Raw genomic sequence first — 11,064 nt, forward strand, 5'->3', positions numbered from 1 at the left:
TTCTACTGTCCTAGAGATAAAACCTTTCACACTGGGCCTGTAGGGAACAACCAAGATCAAAACCACAGCACTCACCAGCTGTGTGGGTTATGCAACAGAGACGTACTTCTCACAGATACCTGGAAGTCTAAGGTCAAGACGTCAGGAGGATTGGGTTCTGGTGAGAACTCTCTCCTTGGATGGAACTAGTCAACTTACCTCTGTGCCTGAGGGAGAACAAGAGTGAGAGGGCAAGAAAATGAGCGAGAAAGAAGGAGGGAAGGAGCGAGAAAGAAATAGCGATGTGCTGGATATTTTTAGTGTTAACTTGACACACCAGGGTTGAGGGAACCTCAATCGGGGAATTGCCTCTATTGGACTGGTCTGTGGCCGTGTCTGAGGGGCATCTTCTTGATGAGTGATGTGGGGGGGCCCAGCCCTCTGTGGGTGGTGCTACCCCTGGGCAGGTGGGTCTGTGTTGCATAAGAAAGCAGGCTGAGCAGGGGCCAGGGGAGCAAGCCAGTAAGCAGCATTCCTCCATGGCCTGTGCTCCAGCTCCTGCCTCCAGGTTCCTGCCCTGAGTTCCTACCTTGGGCTCCCAGATGAACTGTGACCCTGGATATGTAAGCTAAATAAACCCTTTCCTCCCCAAGATGGTAGTGGTCAGAGTATTTTGTCACAGCAATGAAGAACAAACTAGGACAAGCGATTACAAGATTCTCTTTGTGGGACAAAGTCTTGCTAAGTACATCAGGCTTTCCTCCAACTCAGGGTCCTCCTGCTTCAGCCTCTTGAGTGCTGGGATGACAGGAGTATACCGCCATGCCCAACTTTCTTTGGTGTCTCTTTTTATAAAGACTGTGGTCTGTCATCGGTTCATTAGCTGGGATAAATAGATATTCGTTCACATCTTTGCAGGAATAATGTCACATAGTAAGTCTAGACTAAGGCTGTCTCACATGTCCAGTCTACTATCTCGTCTCCCATGGCTGAAGCTTTGTGAGGACCCAAGGGAGGTGAGGATGATGAAGATTAGAGAGACTGCGGGAGGGTCCACAAAGCCCAGACCTCCTTCAGCATCTGGGTTGGCAATAGCCAAGTCTCTCTCTTGTCTAAATGGTCTACAGTTTTCCTCATCAGAATCTGTACCTCCACACCATAGTGAGGTATTTTTTTAATGGGCCAATGTTTTCTTTGTTCATTTCTTGCATTTGAAATATTCTTTGATATCATCCTCGGTCTGAGATTCTTTGCTATAATCCTTAACCACTACCAACGGCAACCAGACACATTATAGGGTTTTCCCTCTTGATCAGCTTTGCGAGGCCTATCCATTCCCCTGGTTTCTTGTTGTCATCAACCTTAACTCGGTTCATTAGGTGCTCGGCACAAAGGGCTTCCACCAACTTGACGTCCTTAGGTTTACCACAATTGGCTGCAAGCTTACAACCATGGGCTTGTGAGTTCCGTGTGCTGGGCCATGGAGGATAAGGGTAGTCTTCAGCACCTCCTGTAAAGCAACATCAATGTCCACCACACCTCCAGTAGCCCTCCATCCCATCCTCAGCCATGGCACTGGGTTACAGATGAACACCTGGCCCCTGTTTCTGAGGAATTTCTTGGAAAGAATGGGTCTGTGCCCTGTGTCTGGGAATGTTGTTTACTTTACTTCCTCCTTTACTGTTAACTCTTACGTGTGTGTGTGTGTGTGTGTGTGTGTGTGTGTGTGTGTATGTGTTTCTGTTTTCATTTTGCCCAAGGCCATCCTATCCGATGTGTTGAACCCAGAACCCATGGCCACTACCTTAACAGCTACTAGCCACAGGGAAAACCTCCACCTGGAGAATACATTTTTTTTGGAGCACAATGAAAACACACCTTTTGTTGGCTGGTCATTTCCAGAAGGGAAAATCTTCAAGTGTATACCTTTTCTTCTTTTTACTTTTTCATTTTGCCCAAGGCCATCCTATCCGATGTGTTGAACCCAGAACCCATGGCCACTACCTTAACAGCTACTAGCCACAGGGAAAACCTCCACCTGGAGAATACATTTTTTTTGGAGCACAATGAAAACACACCTTTTGTTGGCTGGTCATTTCCAGAAGGGAAAATCTTCAAGTGTATACCTTTTCTTCTTTTTACTTTTTATTATAAAAGTAATGTATGGTCAATAGAGAAGGCATAGAATATAAGAAATAAGATAAAGAAATAGAACCAGGTGTGGTGGCACATGCCTTTCATCCTCCCAGCACTTGGGAGGGAGACAGAGGCAAGGGGGAATTTCTGTGAGTTCAAGGCCATCCTGGTCTACACAGTGAGTTCCAGGCCAGCCAGGGCTATGTAGCAAGACCCTGTCTCAAAAAACAAAACAACAGCAACAATAAAATAAAAGGAATAAACGAAATCGAAACTAGTCTTGATTCAACTACACAGAAGTCATTACTGTGCCATTTTAAATTCTCTTCTAGGTTAAAAAATGTAATTGCTATAATATGTTCATCAAAAATATTTTTAAAAGAATAGTTTATATCAGTTAGCAGCAACCAAAGAATGAACATAGTCTTAAAAGAAGAATGTGTTCCCTGACAGCTTAAGTGTGGGTTTTTGTCTCTGGAGTTCAATCCTGCCTCTTGACTTTTGTTCCCTTTGTCTCTGTGTTAGCACATTCCAGACCCTGTCCTCCGTGTTCCTGACATTTCTCCAGGCTAAAGTGAGTCCTGGCTGACAGGTAGCAAGCTAGTTTCTACACAGGTAAGTCTTCAAGACACCACACTAGCACACTGCTGGGAACCAATGCAAACTACCTCACTCCTTGATCCCCAGTGACTTGGAAATTTCCTGAACACCCTTTCGTAGGTAGAGGCAGAAGGTGGATGGTGGATATAGATGAACAGGAATTCTCTCCTATAGTTAAAGTTGATCAAGATGAAACCTGGAGATGTAGAAATGACCTTGACCCTACTTCCCAGAGATGTGCCTTTGCAGCACTATGTAAATTTTAGCTGAGCATGGTGATACACACCCATAGTTCTAGCACTGAGTGGAGGGAAGGGGGAGGGGTGAAGCCAAGAGAAACAGGAGTTCAAGGCCAGCCTCTACTATAGAATAAATTTGAGATTCAGCCTCCCCTGCACTCTCCCAGTTTTTCATTCTGTCGCCGGCTTTCTCTTTGGAACTGAGCTACATTGCTTTATATTTTCTGTTGCTTGCTGTCTCCCCCCTAATCTTTGAAAAATATTATATAGCATTGCCCAACATGCACAGTGCCCTGGGTTTAATCCTCAGCCACACAGACAACCAGGTGTGGTGGTACACACCTGCAGTCCAGCACTTAGGAGATAGAGGTAGGAGGGTGAGAAGATCAAGATCAACCTTAGCTACATAGTGAGCTGGTGGCCAGCCTTGGCTATGACGAGACCCTGTCTCAAAAAATTCTATAGCATGTATTTATTTGCACTCAAAGTTAGAGTAATTTGGAAGAAATTGAAAAGAATATTGTTAGAAAATGTTAGATCATGATTGACCAGGGCAAAGAAAATGGAAGATGAGAGACCGACCTCAGGAGCAGGTTGTTGTTTATTAAGAACAATGAAGGTGGCGACAGTTTCTCCTCGGGATTTGAAATTGTGTCCTTAGATAGAGTTGATGAGCTGCTTATAAGGGTTAGGGGATCGGGAAAGGAGGCAGAGTATAGGGTTAGTGTCAGTGACACAGTTTGTAGGTTTTGAGACAGTAGAGACTGTTGTTTTCCCAGACAATGCAGTCTCTGGGTTGGGTGTTTTACAGTTCCTGGGTTGGAAATTAGCTCCGATCTGAGGTTGACCTAAGGTTTACTCAACCAGTACGGGGCCCTTTGGAAGTCAGCTCAGGGCCCTTTTAAGTCCAGGCATTTATCCTTCAAATATGGTGGCATCTTTTGAATTAACTGAAGGTCTATTTTGAGCATCTTTCTTTCAACTTTCTATGGTGGTGGAGGGACTAGAGGTGTTTTCTCTTCAGGCCTCGGTAGTCATTTTGCACACCGATACCTTCCCTGTGGTCTTCTGGGGACAGGATGCACTTCTCAACTCTGGGCTTTGAGCTTGACCTTATGGCTTTCTTTGGCCAATATAGAAAAGACATAACAAGAGCAAAGACATCAGTGTGGATCTCTGCACCTGTCATTGACCCTGAGATGACTTTATCCTGGAAAACCACTGGCTCCAGGAAAATAACACAAATCTGGAGCAGACCTGAAACCAGTGTACTGCTTGAAACCAAGCCTAACCAAGGTATAGAAGAATAAGAAGTACTAGGCCTGGGGCTTCGGCTCAGGGACCGAGCGCTTATCTAGTGTGACTGAGGTTCTAGAATAGCTGTTTGCCATTGAATTTCAGGGTGACTCTTTCCATAGCATTAGTATGGCATAACTGTCTGATACACACAGGACAGTCAGCGCACATAAAAAGCAGCAATAGGGTAACTGATAAAACAGCCAATGAACCAATAGTAACTAGTAAACATTTAGGAGGACTGAGACTGAGGTCACATGGAGCCCTGAATTTTTCTGAGATCCACTTGTGAGCATTTGGCCCCATTTTTCTGTAAGGAAATAACTCTTGAGATCTCTGTGACAGACATTTTCATCTGGGTGGCAGCAGATTCCATGACAACAAGCATTGAAGGCAATATGGCACAAACGGGGCATAGGCTTTGGCATCAGGAAGGTATCATTTTTTATAGTTATTTATTTTTATTTTATGTGTACGTGTATTGCCTGCATGTAAGTGCACCCATGTCATGCAATGCCCTCAGAGGCCAGAAGAGTGCATCAGATCCCTTGGAAGTGGAGTTACTAACTATTGTTAGCTGCCATGTGCGTGCTGGGATTTGAACCTGGGTCTTCTGCAAGAGCAGCCAGTGCTCTTAACTACTGAGCCATCTCTGCCAGGAACATGTCATTTTATAATTATACTTTTTTTTCTACTTAAAGTCCCTTAACGTCCAGGAGCCCCAGTGCAGAACCTAACAGTATTTCACATCACTGCACCTTGCAGCACAATGCTGACACGCAGGAGGCCCTCAGTACAGCAGTACCACCAACAATTCTTGTTACTAGTCTCTCAGGAGAGCTGACATCATCTCCCAGAAGCTGAGACTATCAGACCAGATTTAGAAGAGGCTCCCTGAGTAGTAGAAGCATCTAGAAAAGAAGGAAACCTAAAAGAATTAGAAGAGAGAGACAGAATAAATGGCAGCAAGGTGGGTTTTTAAAAATAGAATAAAGCTTTAGGCCCCCATTTCCACTAACCTTTTTTAAGAGCCTGGGAGGGCCTGCTGTTCTCTACTGTTTTTCTTAGAGGTTCCTATTAATTGTGAAAGCTTAGAGACACCCCCCCCCATACAGCTCTACCTATAAATCATATTGTGAGGAGCCCTGAAGGACTTCCTTTGGGAGCCCTGGGGAGCTACCAGGCCTGAGGAGGTGGGATACCACACCTCCTGGCATTTGGGGAATTTGCTCAAGACCCTTTGTGCTGTGGATCATCCCCCTAGAGCATGCCCAGATCTGCCCATAAGTCAACACACAGGCCTTTCTGCTCAGGGGATGTGATGGGACTCACTCTCCACCTTCAACAATTTGGGGAATCTAAGGCATGAGCTGCCTTCCTGCTACCCCACCAGGCTGACACAGCCCTTGGGCTAAGGAGATTAAGCAGGCTTTATTTACAGAAGACTTCTAGTGACTGCAGGGACCAGGTTGCCCAGGTAGAGCCTGGGAAGCTGGGAACATGCATTCTTTCCTTGTCACTGATGAATGCCAGGGCAAAGGCTACATCCGCAGCAGAAATTAGCCAGGTATTGGGAGGCCTGGCTGAGCCCACTGTCAGTCAACATCCCAGGCAGGCCTTGTCCAGAGCAGGGGTTGAGAGCCACAGACAGCCTAGTGCACAGGAAATGCATGAAATGAGTTTGATGAATGCACGCATGCGTAGAAGGAATGAGGGTGACCAAAGATCATCGGCCCGCTGCCTCTGCACCCTCAGTCCTCGTTTAAAAAATATTTTATTATTTTTATTTTATGTGTATTAGGCTGGAGGGATAGTGCAACCATTAACCACTAAGGATAACAACCAAAATGTTATTTTATGTGTGAGTGTATTTCCTGAATATACGTAAGTGCACATGTGTCATGCAGTGCCCATGGAGGTCAAAAGAGGGCATTGGATCCCTTGGAACTAGAGTTATGGGTGGTTGTTAGCCATATATGATGCTGGGAACCAAACCCAGGTTCTCTGCAAGAACAGCCCATGCTCTTAATTGCTGAGCCATCTCTCTAGACCCAGTCTTCATTTCTATAAGAAACAATATCAAGGATCTTACTTGATTTGAGAAACCTGGGAATGGAATTTGGAGGCTTGTGCGTGCTACATACATGCTCCACCCCCAAGCTACATCCCCAGCCCCAATAAGTATTTTATAAATATAAATTGTTTTCATTTATTTATTGTGTGTGTGTATGTGTGTGTGTGAAGCCTGCTTGTGGAGGACAGAAATCATCTTGCAGGAACTGAGTCTCTCCTTCTACCACAAGGGACCCTAGAATCAAATTCAGGTCATCAGGCTCAGCAGCAAGAGTTTTTACTTACTGAGCCATGTCGCTGGCCCTAAGTACAAGATTTGATAAAATGATTGCTTTATGAAGCAGGACACTTCTTAGGCATGGAACTTTTCTCAAAGTTTTTACATGCAAAGAAATTACCTGCTGCCGTTCCCCATAGCCTCTTACATGTGTGTACATGTAAAACTATAGGTGCTTACATACCTGGGAAGATGGTGTGGTAACAGGTATGCACGGTTTCAGCAGTCAGACCCTTTGGGTTCAAGTTCTGTTAACAATGGAATGACCTTGGGCAAGTTACTGAAGCTTCCTGAGCCCCAATTTTCTTATCAGCAAGGTAGTTTAACAATAGACCCACCTCACAGGATTTGTTGTGAGGATTAATTAAAATAATATAATATGCTGTAAAAATGCAAAGAATGGGCTCAGAGGGCAAAGTACTTGCCTTGCAAGTGTGAGGACTTGATTCTAGACCCCAGAACCCACAGAAAGCTGGACAAGCTAGCTTGTGCATAGGGAATCCCAGTGGTCATATGGTATGATGGAGGGAAGGACAGGAAAATCTCCAGAATATCTTGGGCCAGCTAGCCTTGGCATATACAGTGTGAACAAGAGATCTTGTCTCCGAGGAAGGTAAAGACTGGCAGGTGCATGGGCTCATACACACACACACACACACACACACACACACACACATTAGAAAAAAAAAAAAGCAAAGGATTATTGCTACCCTTGGAACATCCCTGAATTAAGAAATGAATGTTTTGCATCTGGTAAACTTGGTATTTCCAGGCAATGAGGAAAGATAGCATTCATTCCTATCTGGCTTAGGCAGGGCTGGCTGGCTAGGCAATGCCATGTGGGAATATTTTTATAGAGGAAGTTGTTAAACTTTCATACAGAAATGAAACCAGTGGGAAGCCAGGAAGAACTTCAAGGAGCTGATCTGGGTGGGTACTGAGAGGCCTGGTCTTGAGGAAACATCACCTTCTCATACTTCTGTGTCTTAGCTCTCAGGACCCTGAAAAGATACTAGTACTAAATCACCACTTGTCTTTCTGATCTCTGCTCTGAGAGCCATGCGTTTTCTTGAGTATCTGCCTAGCCACACGTGATGGATAGCTTTAGTGTCAACTTGACACACCTCGGTTGAGGGAGCCCCAATTGGGGAATTGCCTCCATTGGACTGGCCTGTGGCTTTGTCTGTGGGGCATCTTGTTGATTGTTGAGTGATGTGGGAGGGCCCAGACCACTGAATGGGGTGGTGCTATCCCTGGGCAGGTGGGCCTGTGTTACAGGAGAAAGCAGGCTGAGCAGAGGCCAGGGGAGCAAGCCAGTAAGCAGTGATCCTCCATGGCCTGTGCTCCAGCTCCTGCCTCCATGTTCCTGCCTTGAGTTCTTACCTTGGGCTTCCTGATGAGCTGTGCCCCGGGAGATGTAAGACAAATAAACCCTTTCCTCCCCAAGTTGGTATTGGTCAGGGTATTTTGTCACAGCAATGAAGAAACGAACTAGGATATCATGTCATTGTTGGCCTCAGTATCCAAGTTTACATAGCTTATAGTTCTTGTGTGAGGAACACAGGCTGACACCCCTATACACAAGTACTGGGGATGGAAACATTTGATGGTACTCAAAAGACTTGGCTATGAAATAGCTGTGAACTGCCCTGCGTTAGTTGCTTTTCTGTTGCTGTGAGAAGACACCATGACCAAGGCCACTTAGAGAAGGAAAAGTTTATTTGGCCTACGGTTCCAGAGGGAGTCCATCATGGCAGGGGAGGCATGGCGTCAGAGGTGGCTGGAGCAGAAAGCTGAGTAGTCACATCTTCAAGGAGGGACAGGAAGCAGAGAGTGACTAGAAATCTGGCAAGGCTTAAGAACTCTCAGAGCCTGCCCCCAGTGATGTGTTTCCTCCAGCAAGGTCGGGCCTCCTAAAACCTCCCAAAACAGGGACAAAATGTCCAAATACTTGGAACCTATGAGGGACATTCTCCATCAAACCACCATATATCCCATAACTGATCCTTGATTTGCCTCATTTATGTGGTACAGTGTGGGATGGGGTACTCATAGAAGTTTAAGGCAGAGGCTAGTCATGGTGTTAGGCCCATGGGCTGAGTCAAGTGAAACGAAAACCTAATTTCTGGGAAGTTCCTTTTCTTTAGCTAACTTCCAATCTGCTCTCTCATGTAGTGTCTCAGGCCTACCAGTCACTCCTTTGCAACACCTTCATTGGACCTTCCCCGAGCAGTTGCTCATCACCTGGAATACTGAGCATGTAAGGAAGAGAGAGGGAGGGGGAGAGAGACAGTTCTTCGGGTTTGGCCTTTTAAGAATTGACCCTGTTCACCCAGGGTCAGCTTCCAGAGGCTGACACAGGGGTGAAGAAGAAAGCCAACATCTTATTCCTGTTTTTAAAAAATATTTTATTATTTTTATTTTATGTGTATGAGTGTTTTTGCCTGCATGTATGTAAGTACATGTCACGTAATGCTTGCAAAGGTCAGAAGAGGGTGTTGGATCCCCTGGAACTGGAGTTACAGATGGTTGTTAGCCACCATATGGATGCTGGGAGTTGAACCTGGGTGCCCTGCAAGAGCAGCTAGTGCTCTTAACCACTGAGCCATCTCTCCAGCTCCTTACTCTTCTTTTTGCTACTAAATAGGTCCATGATGCATCTGTCTCACAGCAATGAGGGGAAGTGAGTGCCTAGCCTTTGAGTTTCTCCAAGTCTTCTGAGTCATGTGCTGACCCTTCACTGAGAGGAAAGCTAAAGAATGTAATTAAATTGTGTGTCCACAAAGAGGATAACAGCATGACCAGCCACTGGCAAGTCTCAGCAGTTTGGGATACTGGAGCTCAGGTAGCCCCAAGGCAGAGGCTGGAGTGGATTGCCCTGGGAAGCACCCAGAACTCTTTCCCTATGCCTAGAAGTTTCTATTTACCAATGAGCTCAGCTGTCTGTAATGAAAACTATGTAATGCATTTGAATAACAGCCACACTCACTCATTCGCTCTTATGTTCACTCAGCAAATACGTCATTATCAACATCACATTTGGACCAGGAACGATGGCTATAAAAACAGGAAGAATTTGTAAGATGAGTTCTCCAGCTGCTCATGGGATAGTAGATGAGTGAGGACAAGAAAGCCAGTTATCATTCTTTTAAAAAATATATTTATTTGCCGGGCGTGGTAGCACACGCCTTTAATCCCAGCACTCTGGAGGCAGAGGCAGGTGGATCGTTGCAAGTTCGAGGCCAGCCTGGTCTACATAGTGAGTTCCAGGAAAGCTGGGGCTACAGGGAGACCCTGTCTCAAAAAGACAAAAAAAATACATGTATATTTATTTTTATTTTATGCATATGAGTGTATTGCCTGCATATATATAAGTGCACCCATGTCACGCAATACCTGCAGAGGTCAGAAGGGGGTGTTGGATACTCCTGGAACTGGAGTTAGGGATGGTTGTTAGCCACCATGTGGGTGCTGGAAATCGAACCCGGGTCCTCTCTCTGTAAGAGCGGTCAGTGGTCTTAACCACTGAGCCATCTCTCCAGTCCCGACAGTTGTCATTTTAAGCAGTGCCTAGGAAACAGTGTGACAGAAGGACAGATGTGAAAGATTCTGAAAATGGAGGAATGCTCCATGGTAGCACTTGATGCTGACCTTGAAAAACAGGTGAAGGTCTCATATTTGGACATGATGAAGAGGACACATGGGTAGAAAGGCTTAAATGACATGATGCTGGAAGGCTGGAATTCAGTAAGATCTTGAAGAACTCAGACGGTTAGAAAACAGGGGTCATAGACAGTCCTGGAGGGGTCATAGACAGTCCTGGACATTTGGGCCGGTCAGCTTTGTAGGAAAAAGCCATCTTCCTGCCACATGTCCATCACTGGCCCAGAGCCTTGCTTTGCAAATGCTGCCTTGTAACTGAAAGGTTCAGAGAAGGAGAGTAGATGACTTGGGCTCCTGGAAAAATAAAACAAACCTGACTTCACTGAGGGGCCCTGGTGAGGTGTGTTGTGACTGGATGTGCTGTGATTCCTATTTTTCTTCAAAGCCCCACGATGAGGTTAGTAAACATTCCACTGACCTCTAGTGGTCAAAATGGCGTCCAGATGGCTCCAGTGTGTCAATTCCCCAAGTCCATCCTGAGTAGTAGCTTAGCTGTTAAAGAAATTGCTTAGAACACAGTGTGTTGTATTTTCTAACTCTCCTTTTTCTCCTACCCTCCAAGGGCTTTCTCCTTCCTGTAACCAAAATTATCCACCACTCCCTCTCAGAAAGGGTGATTGACAGGAGCCCCGTGGGGCAGCAGGTGTGGGGAGGGATTGGTACCCTCCTGCCTTGGGTGGTCACTGCCCACTGAAGATATTTCCACCTCCTGAATCATCTGGGTTGGCAATGGAGAATATGCACACACTGAAATGCTAAATCCCACTCAAGACTGAGCAGTGGGCCTGGTCACGATTGCTC

At 45.7% G+C, this 11,064-nt stretch overlaps 1 pseudogene; it reads right to left on the reverse strand.

Moving 5' to 3' along the window:
• Positions 1-1,177: 1,177 nt before the first annotated feature.
• On the reverse strand, positions 1,178-1,540 carry LOC115068827 (annotated as a pseudogene).
• Between the last annotated feature and the right edge of the window lie 9,524 nt (positions 1,541-11,064).

The sequence above is a fragment of the Nannospalax galili genome, unplaced genomic scaffold, assembly GCF_000622305.1.
Source record: "Nannospalax galili isolate Female #2095 unplaced genomic scaffold, S.galili_v1.0 scaffold589, whole genome shotgun sequence".
Lineage (NCBI taxonomy): Eukaryota > Metazoa > Chordata > Mammalia > Rodentia > Spalacidae > Nannospalax > Nannospalax galili.